This window comes from Sapajus apella, unplaced genomic scaffold (assembly GCF_009761245.1).
Source record: "Sapajus apella isolate SASKATOON/1434 unplaced genomic scaffold, GSC_monkey_1.0 scaffold26, whole genome shotgun sequence".
NCBI classification, from domain to species: Eukaryota; Metazoa; Chordata; class Mammalia; order Primates; family Cebidae; genus Sapajus; species Sapajus apella.
Window position 1 is genome coordinate 18,909,982 of NW_022436966.1, and position 19,243 is coordinate 18,929,224.

Consider the following 19,243-nt stretch of genomic DNA (forward strand, 5'->3'; position numbering starts at 1 on the left):
GACATCTCATTTGGTTCAGTTTATACAATTTTGACTGGAAAATTAAAGTTGAGCAAATTTTCCACTTGATAGGTGCCAAAACCATTGCATCCCCTATCAGCTGCAGACAAAAGCAGAGCTTTCAATGGATGTTGTAAACAAGTGGGATCAAGATCCCGAAGCATTTCTTCAAAGAATTGCAAAGAAATGAATCATGGCTTTACCAGTATGAGCCTGAAGACAAGGCATAATCACAACAATGGCTACCAAGATGTAGAGGTGGCCCATCAAAGCAAAAGCCTATCAGTCATGAGCAAAGGTCATGGCAGTAGCTGCTGAGGATGCTCAAAGCATTTTGCTTGTTGCCTTTCTGGAGAGCCAAAGAATGATAAAATCTGTTTATTATGAGAGCGTTTTGAGAAAGTTAACCAAAGCTTTAGCAGAAAGGAAAGCTTCAACAGGGGGTCCTTCTCTACCATGACAATACTCCTCTTATTCCTATCATCAAACAAAAACAGTTTTGTCAGTTTCAATGGGAAAGCATTAGGCATCCACCTAGAGTCCTGATTTGGCTTCTTATGACTTCTTTTTGTTTCCTAATCTTAATAAATCATTAAAGGGCACCCAATTCTCTTCAATTACTAATGTAAAAAAGACTGCACTGACATGGTTAAATTCCAGGACCCACAGTTCTTTAGGAAAGCACTAAATGGCTGGTATCATCACTTATAAAAGTGTCTTAAAACTTGATGAGCTTATGTTAAAAAATAAAGTTTATATTTTTTATTTTTATCTTTTAATTCTTTTTTCCCATGACTTTTTGAAATTCCCTCCTATGTGAGAAAGAGAGTTAACACATAATGATCAAACTGGTTTATTTCAGAAATGGAAAGTTCGTTTAACATTCAAAACTTCAATTAGTAATTCAACTAATCTGTAGTGATGGAAAGTAGATCAGGTGTGGGGCAGGCGTGGGAGGGAAGGGCTGAAGAGAGGGATTACAGAGGGATAAGAAAATGTTTGGGGTGGGGCATGGTGGTTCACGCCTGTAATCCCAGCACTTTGGGAGGCCAAGTGGGGCAGATCACTTTGAGCTCAGGAGTTTGAGACCAGCCTGAGCAACATGGTGAAACTCCATTTCTACAAAATACAAAAATTAGCTAGGTGTGGTGGCTCTTGCCTGTAGCCCCAGCTACACAGGAGGCTAAAGCTGGAGAATCACTTGATCCCAGGGAAGTAGAGGTTGCACTGAGCAGAGATCATGCCACTGCACTCCAGCCAGGGACACAGAGTGAGATGCTGTCTCAAAAAAAAAAAAAAAAAGTTTGGAAGGGAATTATAAATATGTTCAGTATTTTAATTATTTTGATTATGGTGATAGTTTCACAGGCATATACATATGTCAAAAGGTATCAAACTATATACCTTGAATATGTGTAGTTTATTATATGCCATTATAGCTAATTAAAATTGTTTTTAAAAATCAGTGTAACTTACTACATTAACAGAATAAAGGAAAAAAATCCACATGATCATCTCAACAGAGTTAGCCTTTGCGCGTGCTCTCTCTCTCTCCCCCCCTCCCCCTCTCTCTCTCCCTTCTCCCTCTCTCCCTCTCTCACCGCCATGTAAGACGTGCCTTGCTTTCCCTTTGCCTTCTACCATAATTCTAAGTATCCTGAGGCCTCCCAGCCATGCAGAACTGTGAGTCAATTAAACCTCTTTTCTTTATAAATTACCCAGTCTCAAGTAGTTCTTTATATCAGTGTGAAAATGGACTAATACACATTCCCTTTGACATTGGGGCAAGACAGCCTTCCTGTACCCATTTCACCTCCTGCTCCATGATGCCCATGTGATTGGGTGACATGGACCACACCCTTGGGTATAGGTCTGCACTAAGCAGTGTAACACCATTCCTCTTGTCCAGTGATTGATTCAGGGAGGGCAGAGACAAGCCAGTCAATGACCCCAACCCCCTGCTCTAAGTGATGGTGTCAGAGGTAGCACAAGACCTACGCTGGTCCTGTCGAAGAAAGCCAAGAGCTTCTGTCTGGGAAAACAGAAACTCTCCATTCCTCTGGAAAGTGTAGTGTAAAGATGCCATGTCAGGAACTGCTGCAGCCATTCCTAATACAACCAGCAGGGCCATGGTGGAAGACAAAGTGAAAAGAATCACAGAGATAGAACCCAGTGAAGAATTATCCAACTGTGTGTGTGAAAAAAATTCCCTTTATTTTTTGAGACAGATCAAGTCTGGTTCTCTGTTATTTGCATCCCAGAGCCTCCTAACTAATATGGTTTGATGGCATAAAGTACCATAATTCATGCAAAGCAATGGCTAGAATAAGGCAGGCAAAAGTCAAGAGATCACACAGACTAAAGGAAAATGCACATAGGTCAAAGTCATGGTAGAAAGTCAGAAACCAAAATTTCCTGAAAGGATTGCTGTTATTAAATGAAATAACATATGTAGATCACTTAGTACAGCGCCAGATATGCCCCCAGCTATCATCATTAACTGCAGATAGCAACAGCTAATGGAGAATCAGGATGTCGTGGAATGTCTGAGAGGCAGGAAACAGACTCTTACATCAAAAGCATTTTCTTATTTAAAATTCTACAGTTCTCTTGAGTGGAATCATCTTAAAGTCTAGATGCCAGTGACTAATAACTGTTAACTTCTGTTGAAAACCTATATTTGCAACTTTATATACATTTGTTTTCTCATAAGGATGATACAAATTCGATATCATTCTGAACTGATACACGAGGAAGCAAACTCAGAGAGGTCAAACAGCCTAGCTGAGGTCTCTGCTCCTTAAATGGTGATGCCTGCTTTTACCAGGTCCCAATTCTTCATCTCAGGCTGCCTCTCTGATGCAAGATAAGACTCAGAGATGCACATTGAATTATATCAATTTAGATGATTTATGTAAGAGAAAGCTACTACATTTCTTGGATACATGCTCTATTTTAGTATATTTCTTTTGTATATCTCAGACCCATTTCATAATGTTGACAAAAAGAGTCAAATTCTGTAAAGTATTTTAAGAGATTTATTCTGAGCTAAATGTGAGCGACCATGGCCCATGATACAGCCCTGAGGAGGTCCTGAGAACATGTGCCCAAGGTGGTTGGGGCATAGCTTGGTTTTATGTATTTTAGGGAGGCATGAGACATCAATCAGATACACTTAAGAAACACATTAGTTTCGTTCAGAAAGGCAGGACAACTCAAAATGGGGGATTCCAGGCTTTAAATAAATTTCAGTATTTTCTGGTTGACAATTGGTTGAGTTTGTCTAAAGACCTGGGATCGATAGAAAAGAATGTTCAGGTTAAAGGTAAGGGATTGTGGAGACCAAGTCTTATTGTGTAGAGGAAGCTCTCAGATAGCAGACTTCAGGGAGAGCTGGTTGTAAATTTTCTTATGGGACTTAAAAGGGTGCCTGGCTCTTAGTTGATTATCTCCTGGATCTGGAAAGAATGGAAGGAAAACAAAAGAGGAAAGGGATTCTCTAAAGAATGTGGATTTTTCCCACAAAAGACTGCAGGACAATTTCAAAATATATTTCCTTGTTTTTGGGGAAATATATTTTGGGGTTAAGTATTTTTTTCCTTGTCTCATAATATTATGCCAGAGTCAGACTGAAAAGTAAGTCACAATATATAGGGTCAAATAAAACCCATCTCATGAGAATTTATGGTTTGTGGGACATGACTCCCTAGACCCCTTAGGTAAGAATTAGGGTAAGATAAAAAATCAGAGCTTAGACCTCAATAATAACAAAGCTATTTAGTGGACAGAACATGGTAAATGCCAGACTAGTATTTTTTGATGGAAACAATCCTGTATGATGTCAGTCATCTGGAAAACAGCTTCTTAGCACAAATTAAACCAAATTGGATTCTTAAAAAAATGGGAGACTTTTAACAGTATTTACAACTAGCTCTAAGAAACTATGAGCTTTAAACAGAACAGAAAAACTAGTCTTTGGCTCCGTTGTAAAATATGAAGGCAATTGGATAAACACTACATAAAAGAAAACAAAATGTTTTTGTTTTTCTCTTTCACAGAAAAAAGAAGATGGAACTAGTAAATGAAAACTATTCAAACTACTCTCCTACAGTACTATCTTGAACGTTTACTCTATCTTTTAGGGTATCAAACAAGAGCTCTCCAAATAATATACATTCTGCAAAAGTTACAAGACAGAACAAGTGATATAATTAAATAATAATTTCATATCTAATTATTCCTCCTAGTAATCTCCCAAATGACTTCATGAACTCTACAATGAATATATTACATAACTTATTATGTTTTTTAAAAATAAAAATATCAATGTAGATTGGGCCATAAAATATGTGAAAGGGTGCTGTTAAATTTTGTAATTATGGTATGAAACTTCCTCTCCCTATTCCACAGTCTTTGGGTATCTAATGTCACTGCCACATGATGCCATGTCCCACAGAAGCAGGGGCTGCCACAATGGAGAAATAATGGTAGTAAAGTTAGTAAAGTAAGTCTCTTGCTTAGAACTCTAACCCAGCTGGGCCATTTTGTCATGGCCTACCTGGCTTGGTGCCCTTGCTTCCCTTTGCTTCTGAGCTGACTCTATTAAATTAACCCTGACTTATAGCCATGCATCTGACTCTGGGGCCAACTTTAGCCCTCAGCAGGGGAGATAACATAAAAAATCTTTAGTCAAGATCCTGCCTCTATCTTGAATTATTGTATCTCTGATTTTGCTGATTTTATTCCAGTCCACTATTACTGGAGTTTCCTTGCCCTGTACCCCAGTTTCTACTGGCTGGGTTCCTTATTGTGAAGTCTCAGTTTCTTGGTTATGGGCCCATAATACTTTATGGGAGACTGCCATAATATCCAATACCCAATGCCTGATGGAATGGGCTTTTTCTTTCCCTCCCTCCTCCCCTCCCTCCCTCGTCCCTTCCTTTCCTTTCCTCTTTCTTTCTTTCCACCTCTCTTTTTGTTATGATTACCTCAGTATTTGGGTCACTTCCTAAACAATTTAGAACTTGGCCTTAGGGCTATATTCCGCCACCTCCATTAACACCCGCTGATGAATTATGAATTCATCAATTCATAGAGGTGGTTTCAAGTTCACAGGAGGTGGTTTGGCACACTGGTTAAGTGTATGGTTTCTGAAGTCGGGTTCCCTGAATCTGAAAGCTAGCACAGATCTGTATGACCTTAAGTAAGTTTCTTAACCACTGTATACCTTGATTTCTTCATCTCCAAAATAGGAATAAAGACACTATCTGCCTCACACGTATCTACAGATGATACATAATACTATATCTAATAAATAATGAGCACTCAATAAATGTTAGCTGTTGCTGTTATTGTTATGGTTCCTATTTATCCACTGACAGAATTATAGGCTGCATTACTATCTTTAGACCTTTGCTCAGTGATAAAGATCTACCTGATCCTGCATCTCTGCTAATTTCTGATCCACTTCCATGCTTAGATGTAAATTCCTCCTTCTTAATGCAGTTTATAGTAAATGTGATCACTTTCCCAAAGAAAGTAATAAGGAATTGAAATTCATCCCCTGTAAATATAGCTACATTCCTTCCATTTCCTTTCAAAGAGAAAAGGGCCATCATTCAACCACCCTGCACCTGTCCATACTTCTCTACATCTATGAGATACTACTTTTATAGCTACTCTGTCATTGTGGCTTATTTTGAAGAGCAGTTAGGATTTAGCTTTCTGAGAAGATGATTTGAAAGTTATGTAAAATCAAGCCAAATTGGTAGTAGTTTTGAATACTGGCCTGGTCCATTCCTGCAAGACTTCAAATGATGTAGCATTGATTGACATGATTCAGTTCTTATTCTATGCAATGTATGTGCCACTATTTATACCTATAACAATACTTTGGATTGACAAAGCCTTAAAATATCACAACTTACTTTGGATTAATAAAGCCTTAAAGTATTACCGCTCTGATACTTTATAGCCTTATCACAAAGAGTATTATATGTGTGACACCATCAAAAGCAGGAGGGCCAGAATTAGCGTGCATGTTTTATAAGTGTAATAAAAGAGATGAGGGATAGAGAAATAAGTTGTTGACTTCAAAGTCTTATAAATAAGATTTGAATAAGAATCTGGTCACTGAACACCTAATACTTAAACTGCTTTTGGAAAAATAGAAGCTTATTACTCACTCTTTGAAAAAAGATATTCTAAACACACACAGGTATTAAGACTGTATTTAAAACTACAAATATCCTAATACTGATGGCCCAATTTGGAATCCTGAAGCAGTCAATTTCCAAATTTAACTCACATTCAGTATGTGTACCCAACGGGTTGCAGATACATCTTCAGAATAGATGCACCTTCACCAAAAGAACCAATTCTCACCCAGTTCCATAGACTCAGGCAGTTTTTCATTATACCAGCCCAATGTGTTGATTAAAATCCTAAATCTATTTAGGAAAAAATACATCACATTTCTTTAAGAATCAAAATGAGTATGTTGCTATGAAGAGTTGGCCTGAGTACTAGGAGTGCCGTATAACTTCAAAATCATTTCTCAAACTCTAATTTAGAAATAATTTTGATACTATGCTTTCAGAGTTACTGACAAATGTTGACTTGCTGTAAGGGAGTGGTGGCAAGGACTTAAAGGAGGAAGGCAACCCCTACCAAATCTAAACCCGGGACAAGAACATGAGATTGTCAAAGACTCCATGTTCCACTCTCAGGGCTGACCTGTGTCACCTCTTCCAGTATTCTCCTCTCTTCGGTTTCACTTAGGGATTGATTACTCAAATTCATCTTGTGACCCAAGCCTATGAATTACCCTGCTGTTACTTTGCAGGAGTAGATCACAGAAAGTACATTCACAGCTGTTTAACATTAACACTTCTTTCTTATCAGAAATGGCTCCACTCTTTCTGACATCAACACATTATTGAAAGTTCTGTACTGTAAATTCTTTGTCTTTCCTGACTCTGCCCTTTCAGGACTGCCTACAGCCAGTAATAACAATGGACTGTCTGTGAGAGGAAACTGCGGCCTTGAAAATGCACATAAAAATTCCAGACGCTCAATATCTTTGAAAGATGAGGAGTCCAGACTTATCCAGGAGAGTCAATTTTTATTCACTTGGGTATTTAAATGTTTTTTTTTTGTTTGTTTGTTTTCAGTTTTGAATATGGGATTGCCTCCACCTCTCAAAACATCCAGTACATCATGTAAATTTATAGTAACACAGTGAGAGTCTGGGCCACACTGGTGCCAGCCTGGGATTTCTGCAGCAAAGGCAAACAATTAAGACTAGCATGTTTATACAAGACTTCATTTTCTCACAAACTTTCCCATATTTTCTCTAAATATTTAAGTTAAAATAGGCACCAAATGAGCAAATCTACTAAAGCATTAAATACAACAGAGAATTTAATTCAGTACCATGTCATCTCCTGAATTTTCTGCAATGAGTTATTAATCCTAGGTTAGCACCTTATATTACTTGACATCTTTGAAATGTCCTCCCTCACTCCCTCCCTGTTGTATACTCAGAAAGTAAAAGCTTATTTTATTATTTATCTAAGAAACAAGTAAAACAGAAATACTTAAGGTGTTCCAGACCCCAAAATGATTACCATTAATTGGGAGTAACCTTTGTCAATGGGTCCTCTCATTTAGTATGGATAATATGTTATACACTTATTTCCTTTAAAAACTACCAAAGATAAAGATCACTAATAATTCAACTCTTCAACACAAAAGACAAAGTTAAAAATGACATCCAAAGAGTTAGTGTTGTACAACTAGAACACCAAAAAGCAACAGAATATAACTTCATTGTGACAATAATGTCCCTGAAACCTAAAACGGGCAAATTAAAATCCCAAAACATGACAAAACTGTAAGACAGATCATGCTGATGCTGTCACTCCACATGTATTAAAAGAAAAACAAAAGTTATTACAGGATTTTGTAATTAATCAAACTTTAAAACACCCTTGTTGTTTTTCTCTGCAACTTAAAAATATAAATATGGTGTATTATTTTTAAATCACTCCATTTAATGATAGAAAAAACATGTCAGACCCAGTCACAATAACCAGCTTCGTTTCTGTTCCAACCATGCTCCACCCAGCCTGTCATATCCTGGCTCACCTCTGCTAGAGACACACAGCCGGGTGTCCACGGCCAGACTGAGAATTTCTTGAGGGCAAAGGACTGTATCTTGCCATGTGTGTATCCCTGGTAACTAACAGGGCACTCAGCACACTGTAGACACTCCAATATTACCTGAAATGGTTGGAATTGGCATTCAGTGTGGCTGGTTAAAGGGCCCTGTCATTGCTGTGCCCCCAGGATGGTCATCCTTTCCCTATCTTTAAACTGTTTAGGATTTAAGGATTATTCATTTCCAGCCGCACTGCTAGAATGAATATAACAGCGACCTTGCTATATCCCTTCTTCCATCCTGCCTACTTTTTTTGCCCCATAAACATAATCACTAATGTCTGCAGGCACTGTACATTGCAAAGTACTTTCACATATACTGCTTTCATCTAAACCTTACAACAACGTTTTAAGGTAGGTAAGGCAGACATAATCCTCATTTAACAGATAAGAAATAAGAAGTTTAGGAAGGTCAAATTGATATCAAGAGGAGGCAGCCAAATGCCTAGGCTGGTACCTGGTGAAACCCCACCTCCAAGGCAAACACAGTTCAAAGCCTGAAAGCCAAGCTACAAGTTAAATCTTCAGACTTGATTGAGAACTTGTCTTCCGGTTTGGCATACTTTCCTCTGATTGATCCCCACCCCTCACCTGTTTTACATATACCTACCCTTTCCTAATTGGTTTTCTACACTATCATGCCCATGTTTGAGTGCTGTCTTTGCTTTAACCTTTTTTGCATACTCACTAACCAATCAGCACACACTCCCCATTCTGAGCCCATAAAATGGCCCATACCCAGCCACACGGGGGACATTCCCACCTTGGGGTAGAGGTACCACCCCTCATCCCTTCTCCGCTGAAAACTGTTTCATCACTCAATAAAATTTTTCTCCGCCTTCCTCTCCCTTCCATGTTCAGCACATCCTCATTCCTTTTGGACACAGGACATGAGCTCAGGAACTGCCAAACGCAGGTACAAGCTATAACGCAAAGAAGCAGGGGCAGGCCAGTGTGGCTGAGTGAGGCCCAGGTGGGGCATTACTGGCTGGGACTTGTAAAGTGACTGAGAAGAAAACTCCTACATCAAAATAATTTGGTCTAAGTCACACAAAAATAAAATGCTGTTTTTGCAATCTTGGTAATAAGACTGGACTAACAGTACTTAGAAGCCTAACCCCAATGTTCCAGTGCAGAACCTTGAGACACCCGATTTTCAAATGAATCTCACATTCAGGGTCTGCCTCATCTTTCACTCATTCTCTTTAACTAGGTATGAATGTACCCCCAAAGAAATGTTTTGTTTAATAAATGAAACGTTTGTTATATTAAAAACACAGTGTTACTATAATCATAGAATATTAAAGATGAGTTTCCCACAAAAAGCATTAAGGTAGTATCTGGTAAGAAACTAATGTCTGCCAAATTGCTAGAAAGATTGTTTCCTAAATGAAAGATGAACCCATTAAAATTACGTTAGAAATGAGTGAGAACTAAAGTTCTTTTGGTCAAGTGGTATTCAGCTTTTCCCACTGAAAATAATTCTGACAGGAATTTAGATTTTAGTGGCAAATTTGCAAGATAAGAAAGTAGTCTGACTTACCCAGAAGTGGAAAACAGTTCTTCAACCATTTCCAACACAGTGTTGTAGAATCAAGCGCTTCAGACTATTTAAATTTATACCAGTGTCTAAATTCTGGGCTCATAAACATACCAAGTTTTCAAGCACCTAAAATTCACTCTGAATAGCTAATAGGAAAAGTGGTCTGGGAAAAACTACAGAAAAAGCTTATACCCAGATTTATTCTGTAATTTTTATAAGTCGCATTTTTGGAAAGAGGTAGGAAGCAACTAAAATTCTAAAGATAGACTTTTTCTTAGTTATGTAAAGTCAAGTATCTTTCTAATCTCAGAAGAAAAGAGTAGCTCTTATATCAGATGCTTTCGGTTTACACCATTTAAGGTTAGTTGAACAACATTGTCAATGTTGAAAATTCAGTGAAATTCAATTTTAAAAATTAAAATTGAGCTAAATGGGGGCTGTCTCACTGATGAGACTAATTCCAACTGATGCTGTTTTATAAGAGAGTCTCACTATTTTTGCTTTGTAATGAGACAGAGACAAGGAAGGCACTCACTGACACTTGGGGGTAGAGGCATGACTCCCAAAGTTGTTGGGTATATGGACTATCAAGGCTTCGAAGGAAGGGGAAAGCTATTCTGCAAAATAGAGAGTGAAGAATGTGAAGGGGGCAGGGTGTTGCAATCCAGGGGCAATGGCGAGAGGGAAAGAATGGTGGAAGATCTTGTGTTTTTCATGGAAGTCCTTACCAAAACTCAGAAAACACTTGGTAAAGGTATGTCTGGTAGAACCTGGAAAGGGTGGAGCTTTACACTCAGACTGACACAGCAAATCAGAGTGGCCTCCAAGGACACATGAAGGGGACCACATGACTGTAAGGCCTAGGAATTAGTAGAAATTGTACGGAGAGCTTCAGACTTTCACATGCTATAAAACAGCAATTTGAGTCTGAGCTAATTTATATGTAAATTTCTGAATGCTAAAGTGATTCTGGGTGACATCTGGGTTATGCAGCAAATGACTAGAGATAGCACACCAACAAATGTTAGAGAAATCAGTTTGCTTTGTTTTGTTTTGATTTGGTTTGGTTTTGAGACAGAGTCTTGCTCTGTCACCCAGGCTGGAGTGCAGTGGCCCAATCTCAGCTCACTGCAACCTCCGCCTCCTGGGTTGAAGTGATTCTAATGTCTCAGCCTCCCAAGTAGCTGGGATTACAGGCATGGGCCACCACAACTGGCTAATTTTTATATTTTTAGTAGAGATAGTGTTTTGCGATGTTGACCAGACTGGTCTCAAATTCCTGGCCTCAAGTAATCCGCCTGCCTCAGCCTCCCAAAGTGCTGGATTACTGGTGTGAGCAACCATGCCCAGCCTGTCATTCTATTTTTCTCCTAGTTCCATCCAAACACAAATAATACAATGATGATAATAGCATGATTTTTGGAGTCAGATAGACGTGGGTCAAACCCTAAAACTCAGCCCTTTTCTAGTTGTGAGGCTTAAACTAGTCATTTAACTTTTCTGAGCCTCAATTTCTCCATGCAACAAAAATAAGGTAATACATACTTTGCAATACCTGGCCTATGGTAAAGACTCAACAAATATGTGTTGACTGCCTGACAGATTTGACAGATTTGCTGTAAGGAGAAGACAAGAGAAGAATGCCAAACACATGTGTGGCTGGGCCCTTAACAAATGCTGGCCATGCTTCCTATGTCACTTCATTCTGTGATTACTTACAGTACCAGCCGGGCTTTAAAACTAATAATATGTACTTCAACAACTTATTCCTCAAGTTCGATTTCAAGAATTTTATTCAGGTGGGTGTGGTGGCTCATGCCTGTAATCCCAGCACTTTGGGAGGCCGAGGCAGGTGATCACCTGAGGTCAGGAGTTTGAGACCAGCCCGGCCAACAAGGTGAAACCCCCATCTCTACTAAAAATACAAAAATTAGCTGGGCGTAGTGGCACACACCTATAATCCCAGCTACTCGGGAGGCTGAGGCAGGAGAATCGCTTGAACCCAGGAGGCACAGGATGCAGTGAGCTGAGATTGTGACCCTGCACTCCAGACTGGGCAACAGAGAGAGACTCCACCTAAAATCAATCAATCAATCAATCAATCAATCATTCAGTAAAATTTGTAATGGCCACTAGCCAAGAAGAACTGTCAAATAATTAGTGTTTTATAGTGTTTTATCACTTTTTAAGTAATAGAGAACTGATAGGTTAGCCATTTATAATTTTGCTTTTTCTTAATGAAAATATACAGATGTGCTTTTTGAAATAGTAATGGCCATATCAGTCAGCTATTGCCACAACAATCCTACATAATAAAACATCCCAAATTCAGTGACTTACAATAGCAAACACTAATTTTTCATGCTCACAAATCTGTATGTTGACTGCAGTTTGAATGATCTGGGCTGGGCTTGGTTGGGTGGCTTGGCTTCAGGCTGTGGGTTGGGATCGGATTTGCTTCCTCTATGTTATTTCTGGAACCCAAGGTGAAGGGGCAGCAGCTGCTCAGGGAAAGCTCTTATCATAACAAACGACCAGCGAAAAAAACCTAAGGCAAACCATGCAACCATATTTAGGGCTTTATGTCACATCACTAGCATCCCATCGACCAAAGCCAAGTCCTATGGCCAAACCCAACCCAGTGGGATAGGGCTGAGCAATAATCAAAAAGTACCCAATAATGAATATTGAATTTTAACTGGTTAGGAGAAACAGCAATAAATTATTTCTACATCTGCATTTTTACACGGAGTTAAATTCATATTAACGAGACCCTGAAAGGAAAGATTTTACGGTAATTAAGGAGGAAAGTCTAAAGACACGAGGCACTAATTTACATATTCTGAAATGAAAATTTCAAATGCTAAATGAGGTAACTCAGGCTTTAGATGTTCATTTATAATTATACAGGAAATTATTTCAAGCATATTTTATGTGTTTCAGTTGAATCTGACTGTCTCTCAAACTATGTCAAACCATCAGAAGTAATTAACATTATTATTAAAATAGAAGATAAAAAAAATCTTTACTATTTTATGAGACTTACAGCTGAATAAATATCTGTCGTTTTAAAAAATTCATAATTATATCTGGGAAATGCTCTAGCACACCTCACTTAAACTATAAAATGTATTAAGATTGATTTAAAAAGGAAAATAAAACATTCAGTCAACATAAGTGCATTGAAATTTAAGTATTTTTCAATAAACTTAAAATTCTAGATTGAGAAAATAACAGATAATAAAGCACATTTAGCCAAAAGCACACAAGTGTTTTTATCATTTTATAAATTATTCAGTGCTTTAATTAAGAAAGATTACAGTTGGGCATTAATATGATAAAATATGCTGACACAATATTTAAAATATGTTGTAATGATAACAGAAGCAAAGAATTCCTTGGCAATGTAAAAAATAAATTTAACAGAAAATTTTATTTCTAGTGCTTCACTATTCTATAAACCAGGGCCTGAAATGTAACAATATCAAATATATATTTTAGAAATTGGACCCCTTAGGATCAACTGCTTTGGTCAAAAGTGTTATGAACTTGGCCAGGCACAGTGGCTCTCGCCTGTAATCCCAGCACTTTGGGAGGCCGAGATGGGTAGATGACCTGAGGTCAGGATTTTGAGACCAGCCTGGCCAACATGGCGAAACCCCACACTAAGAAAACAAAAACAAACAAACAAAAATTAGCTGGGCATAGTGGCACACACCTGTAATCCCAGCTACTCAGGAGGTTGAGGCAGGAGAATTGCTTGAACCCAGGAGCCAGAGGTTGCACTGAGCAGAGATTGCCTCATTGCACCTCAGCCTGAGCAAAAGAGCAAGACTCCGTCTAAAAAAAAAAGTGCTATGAACTTAACTACTGGGTAGACGATAGAACATTAGTGATTAGTTCTAATGAGTTAATTTGTGAATTATTCTTTTAAACTCGAACGTTTATCATATCTATTTTAGTCCCTCATGTTATCCCTCTTTTCAGAAACTTGCAATAGATTTGCTGATTTGAACAACCTCTAACCCAAACTCTTCATGGTGGCTTCAACTTATTTTGTCCCATTATGTTGTCCCAACTTATTTTCCAACCTTATTTTCTACTGTCCTATGAGTGCATTAACTCTTGCTAAGCTGGTCTAATGATTCAAAAACATAGATTAAGCATGTTGTTTCTCAAGCACTCAGTGCCTCGGTATAATATTTGACCCATCTCTTAAAGGTCTGCTCAAGCCCCACCTCTTCAACATTGAAGATTTTCTAGTCAACTCCATCTTCCAGGGAGCTCATCTACCTCTAATCTTTGACAGCACTTGCCGTCCAGCTGTGCATATGGAATTTATTACAAAATTATCATAAATTGTCATAATTTGTTGAAATTGTCATAATTTGTTGAAATTTTCACATGTATCATATCATGCCCCTGTATCATGCCCTTGTAGATCCTAATGGCTTTAAATATAAATTCCATATCCGAGATATATACTCTAGGTTTCTCATCCAAGATTTTTTTTTTCTTTCTTCCTACAAAAAAAAAAAAAAAAAAAAAAATCCCAACTTAATGTGGATGGAAAGCACCCAGTTAAAAATATCTTTCAAAACTACCTGGAAGGCAGCGATGCCCATTTGACCCTACTTCTGACTGAAGAGCTAAGAGTAGAAGTTTATTTGTAGAGACCTCCAGAAAAGCTACTGTTTTCCTAATAGAAAGGACCAGAAACAACATAAATATAGATGCCTGGAGGTGGAAAAGCCTTACGTGATCTCAAGGACAAAACCTACACGTTAAGGACAGAAAAAAACTTGGGACACTGATGAGAACCTAGTACCACTGTACCACTCCTAGACTGACTACCTCTAGGCTTCTTGTGATTTGAAGGCAAAAAAAGAAAAATAAATAAACACAAAATCCTTCCTGTTTGGTTATGTTACTTTAATTGGATTTCCACCAAACGAAGCAAAATGCAATCCTAAATAAAACATCTTAACACAATTTTTATGAATAAAAATATTAAAATAATTGCCAAACAACTGTTTAATGTTAAATATTATGCTATAACACAAAAAATACAAAAATAAAGACATGTGATCCCTGCTCTCCAGAACTTGTCAAGGGAATACAAGACATAAATGATTAAAACAAGTTGGATTGTGATTCATGTGAGACATATTTACTGAGCACAGGTATACAATATATATGCAGCATACCAGCAGAGGGACCATGCAGGATAGAAAGGTAAATCAGTCAAGGAGTCAAGGATGAGATTCTCAGAGTTTACAATCTCATAAATACGTTAACAAACAGCATGAAGACAATGTGCAGGACTAAGGTGTATAAAAAAGACACAAATTAATTCTAGCTTTAATGAAGACCAAGTCAACTTTTCATTGAGATCAAGAACAAGTGTTTTCATGCAGGAGATACACTTGTGAAGGAACTTAAAAACTGGGTGAGATACAGGTTTGTGGGAATCGGGTAGAATGAAGGAGGGTTTGCATTATTAGGGGATGAGGGAGAAAAAGAACTCAAAAAAGTGCTAACAAGGTTTTGGACTAGGATATTTGTGGCAATATCACCAGAAGGTAATACAGTGAGAAGGTACATTTTGGGAGGAAAAATAAAGATTTGGATGTGGAGCCATACTTAATCTTAACAAAGCAGACAAAAACAAACTTGCTTTCAATCCTCATCTCACTCCAGTTATCATGCTATTCTCTACTACCTTTCACATCCTGCCAAATGCATGTGTTCGACAATTAGCTGCATAATAGTTTTACTTTTTTCTTTTAACGCCATGATCTTTTCCCCAGGCTGACTTTATCATGTTAAAAATCTATCTGAAATAAATAATATAATTAATAATCAAATTCTGTCCAGGTGTGTAGCTCATGCCTGTAAGCTCAGGACTTTGGGAAACTGAGGCAGGAGAATTGCTTGAGCTCAGGAATTCACCTGGGCAACGTGGTTAAACTCCATCTATACCAAAATAATACAAAAAATGAGCTGGGCATGGTGGTGTGCACCTGTGGTCCTAGGTACTCAGGAGGCTAAGGTAGGAGAGTCGCTTGAACCCGGGATGTAGAGGCCATGGTGAGCTGTGATTGCACCACTGCACTCCAGCCTGGGTGACAGTACAAGACCCCATCTCAAAACAAGCAAACAAAAAACCTAGAGCTGTGCAGTCCAATATAATATTATTTTACCTAAATTAATTAAAATTGAATAAAATAATTAAGTTTTTCAGTATTATTAGCCACACTTCAAGTGCTCAGTGGCCATAAGTATTGGACATTGGGAGAATGCTCAGAAAGTTCTATTGAACAGTGATGACCTAAAGCCTCTCTCTCTGAAGCTGGAAGTAAGGAAAGGAAGCCCTGTTATCACCACCGTTTTTCAACACTTTTCTAGACTAGGTTTGAATCTATGCAGTGGGTCAAGAAAGGAAATTGAGATCTGAACAGTGGAATGATTGTCTCTATGGAACACCCAAATAAATAAAATTATATTAAATAAATGATTTAAAAATATGAAACAAATAGAATCAAATTCACATATATTTACACTAGTAATCATCAGAGAATATGAGAAAGGGCTTCCACTTACAATAGAAACAAAGAATAAGATGTTTTAAAATAAACTTAACAAGAATGTGCAGTAGCTATGACAAGCTAAAGATATGATTAGACCTCAGTGCAGTAGCTCATGCCTGTAATCTCAGCACTATGGAAGGCCAAAGTGGGTGGATCACTTGAGGCCAAGAGTTCGATCACTAGCCTGGCCAACATGGTGAAATCCCATTTCTATCAAAAAATACAAAAATTAGTCACATGTAGTGGCTTGCGCCTGTAGTCCCAGCTACTCAGGAGGCTGAGGCACGAAAATTGCTTGAACCCAGGAGGCTGAGGTTGCAGTGCGCTGAGACTGCGCCGCTGCATTCCAGCCCTGGTAACAGAACAATACTCTGTCTCAAAAACAAACAAACAAAAAAAAACCCAAAAAACAAAACAAAACAAAACAAAACAAAAAAAACCCCATAAACATAAAAACGTGATTAGGTGCTTAAAAAAATTAAGATTAATTAATAGAGACATATTTTATATTATTTGATGGGAAAATATTATAAATACATCGCTCTCCCCAAATTAATCTTCACATTTAATATAATTTCAACAAAATGTCAAGCTGCAAAAAAGGTCTATAATTTGACAAACTATTCTCAGACATATCTGGAAGATGATCAGCTGTTAGACAAGCCAAAAAACTTTGAGGAGAGGCAGGGTTTTGCTCAACCAGACATCAACTGAAGCATATTATAAATGCTCAATAATCAAAACAATATAAATCTGGCACAGAAATAGATCACAGAACTAAATTTAAAAGTTTAGGGACAGACCCAATTATTTATATGGAATATTGTTTATGACAAAACTAGCATCTTAAATTAACAGAGGAATGAATTATTTAACAAAGTTTTTTTAGAAAAAATTAAAGTTAGATTCCTGTCTGGTAATACATAAGATAAATTCTACATTGGCTAAAGTCTTTCGTGTTAAAACAGATGAAAACAGAGCTAAATAATTTAAAAATATTTGTATAGGGAAGGAATTCTTAAGCCTGATCCCAAATGCAGAAACCGTAACAAGAGTGACAGATTGGACTCACGGAAACGTAAAATGTAAATGTAAAATGTTTGTGTTTTTTGGCACAAAGTCCACAATAAACAAGTATAAAAGACAGTTTTTAAATGAAATCAGCATAAGTTTTTAAATCAGCATAAGCTTTATTAATAATACATTTATTTATTTTATATATAAATATAATGGAATATTTTGTAGCCATTAGTAATGATTACGGGGAACTATATTTACTGACATGGGAAGATAGTCACAAAAATGATTACACCTAACTATGCATAGTATGCTTCCCATTTTATAAGAAAGTATGTACCTTGTTATAAATTTACACAATTTATTGTGCAGTTACATGTTTGGAAGAATATATGCCCAAACCACAATAGCAACTATCTACAAGATGGTATCATAACAGTTATTTTTCTTTTGATTTAATCTATATCTTCTGATTTTTCGAAAAGTAAATATGTATTACCTGAGTAATAAATAAAATGTATTTTTAAGTTCTTGTGATAAAATAGCCAAGACATTCAATGAACTAGGCATCAAAGGAACATACTCCAAAATAGTAAGAGCCATCTATGACAAACCCACAGCCAGCATCATACTGAATGGGCAAAAGCTGGAAGGATTCCCCTTGAAAACTGGCACAAGGATGCCCTCTCTCACCATTCCTATTCAACATATTACTGGAGGTCCTAGCCAGAGCAATTAGGCAAGAAGAAGAAATAAAAGAATTCCAAACAGGAGGAAAGGAAGTCAAACTTTCTCTCTTAGCAGACAATGTAATTCTATACCTGGAAATACCCCATAGCCTCTGCCCAAAGGTTCCTAGATCTGATCAACAGCTTCTAAATTTCAGGATACAAAATTTGATATATTGATATCAAAATCAATGGCATTTCTATGCATCAATAACATCCAAGCTGAGAGCCAAATCAAAAACACAATTCCATTCATGATAACCACAAAAAGAATGAAATACCTAGGAATATACCTAACCAGGGAGGCAAAAGATCTCTACAACAAGAATTATAAAACACTGCTGAAAAACATCAGATATGATACAAACAAATGGAAAAACATTCCATCCTCATAGCTAGGAAGAATCAACATTGTTAAGATGGCTATACTGTCCAAAGCAATTTGCAAATTTGATACCATTCCTATCAAACTGCCAATGACATTTTTCACGGAATTAGAAAAAAGTCTTCTAAAATTCATATGGAACCAAAGGAAGCATGAATAACCAAAGCAATCCCAAGCAAAAAACAGAAACAGAAAAAACAAAGCCAGAGACATCATACCACCTGACTTCAAGCTACACTACAAGGCCCCAGTAACCAAAACAGCACTATACTGGTACAAAGACACAAAGACCAATGAACAGGTTGGAGAACCCAGAAATAAAGCCACACACCTACAGCCATCTGATCTTTAACAAAGTTGACAATAACAAGCAATGGGAAAAGAACTCCCTGTTCAATAAATGGTGCTGAGATAACTAGCTAGCCATATGCAGAAGATTGAAACTCTACTCCTTCCTTTTACCATACACAAAAATCAATGCAAGACGGATTAAACATTTAAATGTAAAACCTAAAACTATAAAAACCCTGGAAGAAAACCTAAGAAATGAGATTCTAGACATAGGTCCTGGCAAAGATTTCATGACAAAGACTCAAAAAGCAATTGCAACAAAAACAAAAATTGACAAGTAGGACCTAATTAAATTAAGGAGCTTCTGCACAGGAAAAGAAACTATCAGCAGAGTAAACAGACAACCTACGGAATGGAAGAAAATATTTGCAAACTATGCATCCAACAAAGCTCTAATACCCAGAAACTA

At 37.4% G+C, this 19,243-nt stretch overlaps 1 protein-coding gene across 2 annotated transcripts in view; it reads right to left on the minus strand.

Moving 5' to 3' along the window:
* The window catches only part of ACYP2 (acylphosphatase 2), a 192,692-nt gene that overhangs the window by 73,513 nt on the left and 99,936 nt on the right, over positions 1-19,243 (minus strand). The gene's annotated exons all lie outside the window — the stretch shown is intronic.